Here is a 13,075-nt window from a genome sequence, read left to right on the forward strand (position 1 = left end):
AGATATGCTAGTTGACTAGTTTGGAAAACTTCTGAATAGGGCTGCCTTGGAAAAGTGTAGCTTCTTTTTGACTGAAAACTTTAAAATAAATGTACTATTTTTACCCATGCAGTGACTTAGATCTCTGTATAGATAGAATTCTCATTTAAAAAGTTTTGCAATTAGACTTGTGGTGTCTTGGCAGCTCCAGTTTCAATATGTCAATTCTGGGTTTGTTTACTAGGACATGTGTATAACTCTACTGGATAGAGTGCAGAGGAGAGTTAGGAAAACAAATAGACCTAGAAAATATGAGCTATGGAACTGGATTTGGTGAACCTAAAGAAAAAAAAAATATTGAGGGAGAACAAGGTAGTATTCTAGGCATCCAAAGAAAAACTGCCAAAAATCAAAATCTTTACCCAGACTAGTACATCAGAGAAGGAGGAAGAGACTTGAATTGAAGCAAAGACTCCTTTCCACACTCCAGGATGTACATTTTTCCTATAGGACCTCAATCAGAAACACACTGTTCCACTATTCAAATGCTACAAAAGTACATAAATACTTTAATATGTTAGCTTTTATATTTTACCTAAAGTATTTTTATTACTGAGATGCAGATATAATTGTAGAGATTTGGTTACAAACTCAAACCTTTATGTCCACTAAGTATACTGAGAAATCAGATATTCACAGACAGCAAGAAGCAATCCCAAACTAAATTTTAGTAAGGAGCACTCTATACTGGGAAGCCTTTTCAAAGGTAGTTTAGAGGTTCTCAATTTTCCTTAATTCAAGAAAATATTTAATAAGATCGAAAACCTAATTTTACGTCTCTCAAGTCTATTTCACTAGTATTTGAAGGACAGCTGACCATGTTTCCTGCATATATATTTCACTTTGGCAGCCTGAGAGGTTGGTTGTAGTTTAAATCTTTGCCTGCTTTCTTTCACCATATTCCATAAGTGATTACAGAGTGCAATACATGCACAAACCATGTATCTACATCACTAAACACAATCCCAGCTGAGCACACAGGAGAGCTACACATCAGTGCAGAAGCAGACTGTGGATGCAATGGGACATGGAAACAGAGTTCAGTTTTGAAAGCTCTTACTTTTGGTGTATCAATGCATAACTTGCACAAGAAGCTCCCCCTTAACTTGCTTTGTGAGATTTTCCTTTTCCATCCCACCCACACCAAGTACCTCTAAAAGGGAAATGTCAGTGGAATGTCATTGGAAGCACTGGTGCTTCCAGTGCTTGTAAGTTTGACTGTGAACCATGGGCAAGTATCTGGTCTTCAAGAAAGGCCTCACTCCAAAGCCACTTTCAAGCCATTGCTTAATGTGGTATGTCCAGACTTTGCCCAATGATGTGAATTCCAGCAGCAAATAGAAACTTAATCTGCTCACTGAATAGGCAAAGAAATGGGAAGTACAAAAAAATCAGACACCAACATGGTATAAAGCCTTTTTACTTCAAAGCCACTCCAGAGCTACTTGGCTTTTCCAAAGGAATGCTCCTAAGAAAAAATTAAAAACAAGTGTAAGTCTGTGGAGATTCATATGTATCAAGATGTTACAAGAGGAAAAACAGAACTGAGCAAGTTGCTTTTCCTTCTACATAAGGAGTCTGGAGGGCAGCACTCAGCATTCCTATGCAATCATAAAGGCACAAAACCTCAAACCAGCTAATTCCCCTGTATGATGGTCACCCAGTGAATAGAGAATTGTTTAGAGTCTTCATGTATAAAACCAAAGACAGCTGTTAAAAGCAACAGCATTTTTCTTTAGTATAAATAAAACATATATCTGTACTTCTGCTGAATTCTTTGTTCACATTCCAAGCAGTTTTCTTGTTCCCCAGGAGGTATAAGAAAGTAGCTTAGCTGAGCCTAGTAACACAGTTTATTGTGTTGACTGGTTGACTCTCTTTTCTGCCTGAATACCTAATCTTTGGTCTACTAGGAAAGAAGGAGTAGAACACACTTTACAGAAGTGTGGGGCTGCCTGTAGAGAGGGCTGATATACTGACTAAAACCCAGGTATGGGCTGTGGTTGGTTGGTTGTTCAATGACAGAGCTGTCAATACATGGCCAGATGGGATACTGCAGGCAGTTACAAATGAGAAGGTGCAAAACAGACCTGTGCTGGTGCAGAGATGATCTCCTGTAAGCAACACCTAGTGGTATACCTACATACCCAAAGGTATGAGAAAATGCATTAAAATTTGGCTTTTGTGGTCAGAAGGGTCACAAAATAACACATGTAGGTAGTTAGATGAAGCATGCATCTGCCACTAGGCAACGCATGGCTATTTCCTCTCAGACCCCTGTATCACCACTTGCAATACAATGAAAATACCTTTGCAAAATTTCTGGCTCCTTTGGGCAGCAAACATTACAAATACATTAACAGCAAACAGTATTAATATGTTAGCCATAATCAAATGGCAACTATCGATTAGGTTCCAGGTTCAGTTGTTCCACCATAAACAGATAATGCCCAGATTTCTGGAGCCTTTATTTACACAAGTGGTATAGTTCCCAAAATTCTCTGTGCTTGCTCCCTGACAGAGTGCTGCATTTGGAAATCGTGAGTGGGAGTTTAAAATAAATTCAGCATACAGCTCACACTGTTCCTGACATCCATGTGAGGTTTGGGCAATCTGGAGCTCTTTGAAAGGCCTCGCTCTATTTTGCAAAATAAAATTCTACATTTGCTGCTGTTAGGTTCTGCAAGTTGCAGCACTTTAACGTGTCACTAACCTGATAAACAGTGAGGTTTATAAAACAGTCTGATGGCAAAATAGACACAGGCAGGATCAAATGTTTGCAACACAAGCAATCAAACAAATTGATGAACATGAAGAAAATTATTATGGAACTATAACCGTTCTATTATTAACCAGCAATCTGCATATCTTCCTACAATTAATGCCTAGAAAGGAGTTGCAAGTCAGTTCAAACCTAATTACTGGCATAACACTTCGTTGATTAGAAACACAGCAACAGTCACTGCCTGTACTTCATTTACACAAGCCCCATAACAACAAGCCAAAGGATGTCAGTCAGTCACTGCTTTCCCGCCAGAAGTTTCTGCTGTAGCAATAGCTGCGAGTGTAAATGCACTCTTCTCCCTGTGTCACTCAGCTCAGTAATTGCCTTGCCACTCACATAAAGAAAACAATTTCCGGCTTTGATGGGATTTTGTTGGCAATGTGAAACTGCTCCTGCAATCTCTGCAGCTAAGCATTAGATGGGTTACTTCAGAGGATCATAACATGAAACTAATCTTTTAGGGAGCGGGTGGAAAGAGAAAGAGACCTACAAGTTGGTAGGTGCTATGAAACGTTACATTCTGAGTGACCGAGTGTTAGATGAAGTGCAACAGAGACAAGAAGAAGGGGCACAAGAAAACAGAAGAAAGCTGCTTTGCCATTTTCCTACCATCGAGAACATCTCTCAGTTCAGCACATCTTTCAGAAGCTTTTATAAAACCATATACGCTTATTTTATGTGCAATAGGTGGCTGACCAGAAGTCTAATTTTAGCTTGCAGGCACCGTATTTGGGCCTCCTCATGACCTATAACATCTATCACCTTAATTTCAACATTCCCAGGCTGAAGCTCCAGATGCAAAATTTTCCTTTCAGAATGTGTCATGCAGCATCTTTCTCACTTCACAATCTCATTTCCAGAATGAGGGCACTCAGTGTGAGACATTTCATTCTGCTTCTCATCCGAGGCAAGTCCAGGTTTTCTTGTGACACCCAAGGTCCTCTCTCAAGCTCCCCATGCTCTTATGTGACTCGACATGACCCCAGATTGAGTTAATAGAATGACCTAAGCAAGGAAAATCCTCTAGGACAGCAAGCAAATGCTCACTTGGCCTGTTTCCTGTCATGGCCAGCACCTGCAGCAACAGAGACAAGACTTTCTTCTCCTCCCTGCCCCCTTACACGTTTCAGGTTTTTTTTTTACCAAGGTTTAAATGGGCAGGCATACGAAAAGGTTTAATTTAGCTTTCTCTCTTATGATGATTCAAAACTTATTCAGAAATACAGTTTCTGGGTTGCAAGATGAGGGCAGAGCAAATGGAAAGGTTCCTTTTTCATGGTTTACAGAAAAGTGCACATAGAAAATGACCTCATTTTGAGGCTCTCATTGGACGGAAATCCATAGCAGGAAGATGGTAACACCACTTAAAATTAAAGTAACCATCCCATGGTTTCAGTCAGAGAAAATCTCAGATCTTCTCTTGCAGGCATAAGGGAGAGTTTGAAACAGCCAAATTGTCCACGAATAGACAGAACATCTGTGCTTCTACATTTGTGAAGGGGACAGAGCAAAAGCAAAATATTATGTGCAATTCATGAAAATTACAATAATTTACACATTTTTCACTAGAAAAAGAAAGCCCCAACTTACTGGATCCCCAGAATCTGATGATACCAGAAATATCAGAGATCTCTTCCAGAGGTACCTGAGGGACCAACCCACAGATGCATTCCAACAGAGGGCTTGTTTTAATATCTGAGAGTAAAAGCACACTGAACATTTCAGTTGCTTCCAATAAAATTCCGTGTTTATTTCATATTTATTCCTCTAAAGTTCCATATTGCTACTCCAAAATCCTATGACAGGACTGAAATTACTCATCTTCAGTACGCTTTCTATTTCTGAGCGTACTCCTGACAGATGTGATTTGTGAAGATCTTAAAGGCATCACACTCCTGATCGCTTCATAGCATTGTCTGCATCTTAATCATGACACATACCTTCAACAAATAAAAGTATATCACGTTATTGGGGAAAAAACCCTTTCATTCTTAGCTCAAATGGTTCTACTTCAATTCCAGTACATTTTACCATGATAATACAAAGATACTTTCAAAATTGATCTTTCAGTTCAAAGAGGTAAAAAAGTAATTTTTGTTTAGGATGACAGAAAATATGATCTTTTGAATAATTACAGCTTTTTTTCATAAAGGAAAAACTCAGATGCATACAAATATGGACTTGGGTAAACCTCTTAGTGTCAGCTAAAGCTCACTAGTTGTCCCTCTACCTCAAAGAAATCATAGTAGCTATTCTTACCTTCAGAATATGCTTGACAACTCCCAGTGTGTGTTTTCAAAAGTATCCAAAAACACCAAAGCAACAAAAAACAAAACCAAACCATATTAAACAAACAAAAAAATCACACATAGAAAAAGCTCCCTCCTTGGCAGGTAGCCCAGTTTAGTATTGATCACTTCTTGTTCTTCACGTATGGTGAAAGATTATTTTTAATGCTGACTATACGCTAAGAGGACAACTAAAGATTTATCCAAAATAGACCAATTTAGCTTTACTGTTAATGAGATCACCAGCAGTACCTCAAAGTTGATTCGTGCCCTAATTTTGGTAGTTCATATTTCTTTAGCATAGCAGTTTTCAAAACTGAAAAATAAGCATAAACTCCATAAGCTTAAAATACAACCTAGTAAAAATATTTACAAAAGAGAAGAAACTGCAGATTTTCAAGTGTAATTACAAGCTTAGAAAACCTTCACGCAAATTCCTTTCTTTGGAGGTTTCAGTAACTCTTGCACCCTATTTCTGTTCTTCACCACACCTTCCCATGTTTATATTCTTTTCCTCATTTATTTTCTTTCCAATAAAAGTTGCTTTCATGTTTTCTTCTTGGAAAACAAATTATTTTTTAAAAATCTATAGAATCATTATGGAGGAAGATAAGAAACAGCTGCACATTCTGAAAAAAAAATGGTATATTCAGAACACTGAATCAGAATCAAACATACACATCACTTCTGGTAAAAGCAGAGGAGGTTTCCAAGGATAGTTTTGCAAGCTGAAAAGATTTGCCCAGTACCTGTTTGCTCTGAATGAGATTGCAAAGAACCAGAAAAAAAACACAGTTGATAGGCAACATCAGCATGACATTCTGCAAAACCTACCACATACCATTTCAGATTCCCTCTACATACTCTTTATTGTGCTGCTGCCTTTGAAGTGTACTAAATAAGGCAAGCTTTGCCCAAGAAAATAACACATGTGGAACAAAATTACAAAACTACACCCAAACCCCACACACCTCTATCATAAAAAGCAAACCATGGATTCAGGCCAAAAAGAAAACATGAGAATTTAAAAAACAAACCAAAATCCCAAAAACAGCCTCTACTGAGAAAGAAGAAAAAGTAGGAAAAAACCCACAAAAAACAAACAAAAAAAACCAAACAAAAAACCCCCCCAAAAAATTACCAAAGAACTTGACCTCAAACCTCAGTGCCTGTTTCAACTTTACCTCCTCTTCTGAACTCAGATAATCTCCACTTCATGCTTTTACCTGTTTGTAAGGCTCCTATTTGCTAGTCACTTGTGTCTCAAGAGCAGCTTGGTTAATTTGGCTCTGGCACCTATTAGTTACCAGGCAACAACCAGCATTAGCTTTCACACAGCTGTCTTTTTATACTTCTATCCTTTGCCTTTTCTTTCAAGAAAAGTCATAAAGTCTGCATGCTGCAGACATGGACAGAAGGAAGCACCTCAAATAAAGAAGAGAGCTCATCTCTCACTCAGTTCATATCACATTTATGAATATTTAGAAAAGGAAAATCTATGCCAAGAGAGAAAATAGTACTTTGGAGAGAAAAAACAAAAGCAGTTGCTGATTACAATTGCAAAGGCACACATGAAAACTGCCAGAGCTTTGACTGATGAAATGGTGTTGCATGTGTCCAAAAAGCCATTCTTAAAACAACAAAACAAACACCAAGCAATATACCCTGTTGGGAGAAAAAAAAAAAAGAAAAAATTACTAGCATATAGCAAAATGGTTTGTCTGGTTACTGTAAAAGTGACATGAAGAAAGAACACATGAATATTACAAATTCAAAGTTATGGGATTAACAGAAAGTTACAAAACACTTCTAAATGCAATTCCATCGACTTTCTAAAAAGAAGAGGAAAAGCTCAGCATTCCAGACACATCCTCCACAAAGCACAGCTGTAATATTTCATGCTAAAGATAGCTCATCAATAGGTATGTGAACACCTGCCCGCAACACCAAGATGTTCTTGGATGTTCTGTTTGTTGCGAGTTTCATGTTTGTTGGATTAAAATACACCAGCAAAACCAGGACAGAGAGGTGGGAAGAAACCTGTATGTAGGTGAGAGGAGCTGGAGCTGTGTTCTTCTGAAGTTCTCTGTTGAGGGTTTAGTTTTGAAAAGGTGTCTGACTCTACAGAAAAGGTGTCTGACTCTACAGGCCTCTCCGCACTTTGGTCTTGGCAGTTGTCTCCAGCGTGTTTGGAGACAGGCGCTCCCAGGCTGGGATTAGGTCGTACGTTGCCGCCCCTGGGAAAGACTGCTCAAGGCAGCCACTGCATGGCATCCAGAGCTCCTGGTGGTCTGGAGGTCCTCTGCTGCAGGTGAGGACTGGTTCTGCCAGGGTGGAAAGCTGGGGGTCCTGCCCTCGTGCCCTTCCATTGACAGGCGCTCAGGGGCTGCTTGCTCTGTGTCTCTCCCTGCATGCCTGCCCTCTGGTCACGGGGGTGCGGGGGTTTGGATCCCTGGTGAGGGGGAAAAGCCCACGTTACAAAGTAGCTGAGCTGTGCCCACGTGAAAGGTGCTGCTGGGAGTGATTGGCCCCATTGGGCTTCTGCCCTCTGTCCCTATCAGCACATCATCAATGTATTGATAGATTTTTACATTTGGGTTGTTTTTTATTTCTGGAATATTTTCCAGCTCATGTGCAAGAGCATGGGGGGCAAGTGTGGGAGAATGTTTGTAGCCCTGAGGCAACCTGGTGAAAGTATACTGTATTCCATCCCAAGTAAAAGCAAAATATTTTTGATCCTCAGAATCAATGGGAATTTGAAAAAACATTATCTTTCACATCAAGAGAAGGAAGCACTGGGTGTGCTGCTTCCTGGATTTCTAGCACCAGATCTGCAATGTTTGGGACAGCAGCAGTTAATTTCTCAGTGCCAGCATTCAATTTTCTATAATCTATGGTCATTCTCCACATACCATTTGGTTTTCTTATGGGCCAAATTGGGGAATTATAAGGCGAATGGCAAGGCACAACGATATCTCTTTGTTTCAGGTCAGAAATTACTTCTCTGGTACCTTCCTTTGCTGCTATGGGAATAGAATACTGTTTAATGTTTGCAATTTTGCTTTGGGGGAGGCGTGGGGCAGTTTTTAACAGTCTAACTTCAAGAGCGGGGGTGCCAAAATTCCAAAAGCGGCCGTTTTCGTCTCTCCAGGACCGACCAATCAATACGTCCATTCCTAACAGACTGTAAGGAATGTCGTCTACTATCATTTGGGTTTGAATTAACTCCTCGTCTTCCGGTAGCTTGAGGGAAACTTCAGCAGTTTTTTATAAAACAGGCTTTCCCAAAGCACCACTCACGAATACTGGCTTCAGAGAAGAATTAATGCCACATTTTTTGGCCACATCAGATTTTAGTGTGGAGATCTGTGCGTCGGTGTCTACTACAAATGTTACAGGGTACCATTTTGGCCCAACAGCACAAGTAAGCTCTAAATCACCATTTTTATTCAAGACCAATCTTAGCACATTTTGCCAGTCTTTTGGAGGGCTGGATATTTTAGGATGTGATTGTTCATTATTTTCAGACCAATCATTTTGATTTGTAGGGATGGTTTCCCACACTTTGTTCAGGGGGTCAGTAGAATTTACTGAACTGGGATCAGGATCTGTCTCCTCCCTCTGCTGTCTTTTTGCTTTCTTTTTATTAGCAGAGAGAGGGCTTTTTAGTTTCCTGAATTAGGGGAATTTCCAGATCTTTCCCCTGGATTTGACCTGGTGGGCCATTCGTCTACTAAGGCTTTTAGATGGCCATAAGTAAAATTGTGACTTAAGATTGAAGGAGGGATGCCTTTTCGCTTAGCTTCCTCTTTAAGCTTCACAAAAGGCCCCAGTTCACCCTGTGGTAAATTATTTCTGTCTCGGGAGGTCCTATTCTGACGATTATTATTATTTCTTCGTCTGCCTCCCCTATTTACAACTGTCCATTCACCCCGTGATTCCTCCTGCTGGTGAGGAGGAATTTGGGGAGACATGGCAGCTGCAGCGGCATAAGTCAATTTTTGATTATCATTATAATTTGCTGGGGTTTGAAGAATTTTTACAGATGTACAATCGGCTTCGGGTGCCACATGTTTACGTCCAAATTCTGTCAATTCTGTAAGCAGATCAGACCAAGTGTAGTCTGTGCCTAATAGCGAATTTGCATTTGAATTTTCGATTCTAGCCTTGATCTGCAGGGCTAGATTTTGCAGTTGTGCAGGTAGCCCTCGGATGAGAATATCCATTCTTTCAGGTTTTATCCTTAGCATAAGTGGATCATCCTGGTTAATTACTAGAGCATGGTTATATATCATCTGGATTACACTGGCTTTGTGAACATTGTCCAGTAGCTGGGTGAGACCCCCTCGCAGTACATGGGGTTCTCCCCTTGCTATGGGGTCAGTGAAACCCACATTATAAGCAGCTCGTTGTGTCAGGGACCATGGAGCACTAGGATTGCCAGTAGTTAACATAACTCCAGGACCCCAGCGGCCTGAGGCTTCTTTTGCTGGTAATAATATGAGATCTCTACCAGAAGATGAAACCCTTACTACATAATCTATATCAGTTTCCAAGGGTAACCTGCCAAATTGTCTTTTCAATTGTGTCAACTCCAGAGGAGAGTATGGAATTTCTTTATGAGTAACTTGTTCTCATCCTGTATCTAGTTCACGTGTATGTTCTGCTCTTATCACAGGACACAGACGTTTGTGGGTTATAGGTCTCGTCTCATCTTCTGAGCTATCAGAAGAATCATGGCAGGAGGAAGACTGCGTAGAGGCTTTCTCACTCATTACAGCGAGCTGATGGACCTTTTTCTCTGATTTATCAAATCTCTCAGCCCCAGATTTTATAAACGTGCTGACCAAATGGCATAATTCAGCCATTTCTCCCTCGGGCGGGTTAACAGCCGAGTCTGGGTGTTGGCAGCTTTTGGCTGTGCCTTTGTTTTTAAAATGGAGGGTCGGATTTTCCCCCTTTTGGATGCAAAATGCAGCGGTTTTTTTCGTGGCCTTTCGTCAATTTTTATGAGGTCTCTACCAACATGCCACTTTCAAGATTTTCTAATTTTTGGTGCAATTCTTCTTTCTCCTGACAAATTATAGCGGCCAGGATAAAAAAGGCACGAGCATTGAAATAGTCTACACTATTTATTTTTCACTAGTTTTTTGGATTCTTTGTCAAGAGCGGAACGATTGTCTAAAATATTGACACATCTAGCAAGGGCAGTAAAGTCTCCCTTCTTATAATTTTTGTAAAACATATCATAAAGAGTTTCCTTCGGAGTATATTTATGAGTTGTTAGGTGGTCCCAGAAAGGATGAACCAGAGCATATTCATGAAAATCTTCCTCCTTATAGAAGGAAACAGTCTGGTCTTGAACCCCACTGGTACTGGTAGAAGTAGCCATAGAATCCATTTGGTTTTACTTTTAAATTGTCTTAAATTTCTTTAAGAGTTAGTTTGGCAATTCAGGTGCCAGACTAAGCAGGCTCTGATACTTTGCTCAACTATCCTGTCCGTGACACCAATTAAAGATGCTACGATCCGAGCTATTATTTCATATTTTGATTGTGAGGAAAAAACAGCCACTACTCACAGACGTCACCCGAATTTACAAAAATAACAAGCTTTATGATTTAAACAAATTAAAAAGATTTATTTTAGGGAAGGAGACAGTAACACAACCTTAAAAAAGGAATAACAAGTTTGCAAGAAGAAAGCTTTTACACAAATAAGTCACCTTGTAGAGAGAGTCGCTAAGAAAATAAAAGAACAGTGGAGTTTTATCACCATCTGCAGGCCCTGGCCTCTGGCTGGAGTGGGGCGGGGGGGCGTAGGATCCCTTGCTCCTGCTTGTTTGAGGTTCTCTGCTTCTCCGTTCCTCTGCTGTTGCTGTCCCGTACTGAAGCCGAAGTAGTGAGAGAAAGGGGGGAAGAGAAAGCCGCTGCTTCTCCTTTTCCTCTTGGAGTTTTATATTGCAAAAAAGGGGTCTGTCTTTTCATACATCACTGGCACCCAGACTTGCAAAAGATGACACAGACTTTTGCCATCCCAAGAATTTATCTTTTGTTTATTCGCATCTTTCAGTCTTTGTTCTCTTGCTAATTTTACTGTCTTTGTAAGGACCACGTACCAGGACGCGACCTGATAAGCATTCTTATCCTTAGGTGCCCGTCAGGTATGATATGGTGAGGTAAAGATCTGCTAATTGAGAGTATGTTTGGTATGCTAAAAGAGCAGAAAAAATACTGATTCGAGAGACATATTTTGTATTTTCCAAATGTTTACATCAGTTGGGAATGGATTATTGCTTTCAGGGTCCAGTCAAGTAGGAAGTCAGGTCAGTGTAAGCGAGTTCTTGGGAACTCCCTCTAACAACCAACAATGTCTACCTAGGTTTCCTTCGATGCCTATGAAGATATAGAACACCTGGCAAAGATGGAAAGAATCCTGGGGCCTTTGCCAAGAGACATGATCAAGAAAACCAGGTAATGACACTTTTCTGTACCTGGACTGCTAGGGTTCAACGGAAATCTGGTTTCAGATCTGGTGAAGTGCCATCTTTTTAAAGTCATGCTATTAGATACTCAGAATCACACTTTTACTCAATGGAACAAGCCGGCTGCTCCTGTGCCAACATTCCCAGGCCAGTCCCCCACTTTTGGACAAAGGTGCTGACAAACAGCTTCCAGCGCAGGGACAAAGCAGCATCCTTGAAGAGCAAACTCTTGGTTCCAGGAGAAACACAAAAGTCTCTTTCTTTCAGGAGAGGCGACTACTACTGTCATGGCCGGCTGGTGTGGGACCAACACAGCCTCTTTGGCCGCTATGCCTCACAGCACTGTAAGCCACTGAAGGTAAGAGAAGAGAGGGAAACGGCTTTGGAAGAGAGGAGCTTGAAGGGCAAGGACGCAATCAGGAAAACATCTTCCGTTGTTTTCTTCCCAAAGGCGTACATGACCTGCAGCACTGAGGAACACTGCCACCTGTTCGACTTGATAGAGAAGATGCTGCAGTACGACCCAGCCGAGCGAATTACCCTGCAAGAAGCCCTCAAACATCCTTTTTTCTTCCCGCTCCAACGGGAAAAAAGGGCATCGCCTCTAAGAGCTGAGGGGGCTGACACGAGTGTCAGTCCCCCAAAGAAGCCTAGGAAAATTTGGGCCTTTGTTACATGTTGTGTTCTGTTCTGTTCCGTTCTGTTCTGTTTGTGGGTAGTTTCACGTTTGTTGGATTAAAAGAGTTTGTAAATACCCTCTTCTGTGTTACAAGCGTTTGGATACTGATGTTTCACCCAACTCCTGGCATGAAACACAAAAGAAACTGATGAGCGTGGTTGCGTGTCCTCCCTAAATGAAGATCTGGGGACAGTGGCACTTTGAGCCATGCACACATGTCCCAGAGCTCTGTCCTCCTGCTGAGTGGTCTCCACAACGACAGTCCCAATACCCAGAACATACAGTGCCCTTTCACCAACACCTCAATGACCCCATCACTGCACACCCCCCACATCTCCAGCTCCTCCACTGCTCCACCCCAGCTCTAACATCTGAAGCTTGGTGATGAACATTTAAATGCTCTGACCCCCTGCTGCTACCGGGACTGGAAACACTCTGTGCGTCACAGGCCGAGAACTTGGCACGGCCACAAGAGCTCCCCCTCCCTACCAGGAAGCCACTAGAGCTGCTCAGTCCCGGCAAGGCTCTAAATTTACGTGCCTTCTACAGGGCAGACTAAGTCACGTCAGCACAAGAAGCACGCAGAGGTGTGCAGCTTCGCTGTGTGCTCCCCAGATAATTCAGGTTTTCTCTGCCACTTTCAGCAGACAAGGAAGAAGAGCAGCAGCTGCAGCAGCAGCAGGACCTCGGGGGTCTTTGCACCTCCCTGGCCTCCCTCCCCTTGCCATCAACTGCACTGAAGAACTCTGGGGCTGGAGAAACAGCACAGCTCCACGTCTTCCGACCCACTGGGCACCTGC

General features: G+C 41.5%; 1 long non-coding RNA gene across 1 annotated transcript; it reads left to right on the forward strand.

Moving 5' to 3' along the window:
• The first annotated feature begins 11,413 nt into the window (after nt 1–11,413).
• On the forward strand, nt 11,414–12,353 carry LOC139795512 (uncharacterized). Its single transcript, XR_011725533.1, has 3 exons — nt 11,414–11,585; nt 11,864–11,954; nt 12,048–12,353. It is a non-coding gene; the product is annotated as an uncharacterized lncRNA (long non-coding RNA).
• The last annotated feature ends 722 nt before the right edge of the window (nt 12,354–13,075 follow it).

The sequence above is a fragment of the Heliangelus exortis genome, chromosome 3 (assembly GCF_036169615.1).
Source record: "Heliangelus exortis chromosome 3, bHelExo1.hap1, whole genome shotgun sequence".
NCBI lineage: Eukaryota > Metazoa > Chordata > Aves > Apodiformes > Trochilidae > Heliangelus > Heliangelus exortis.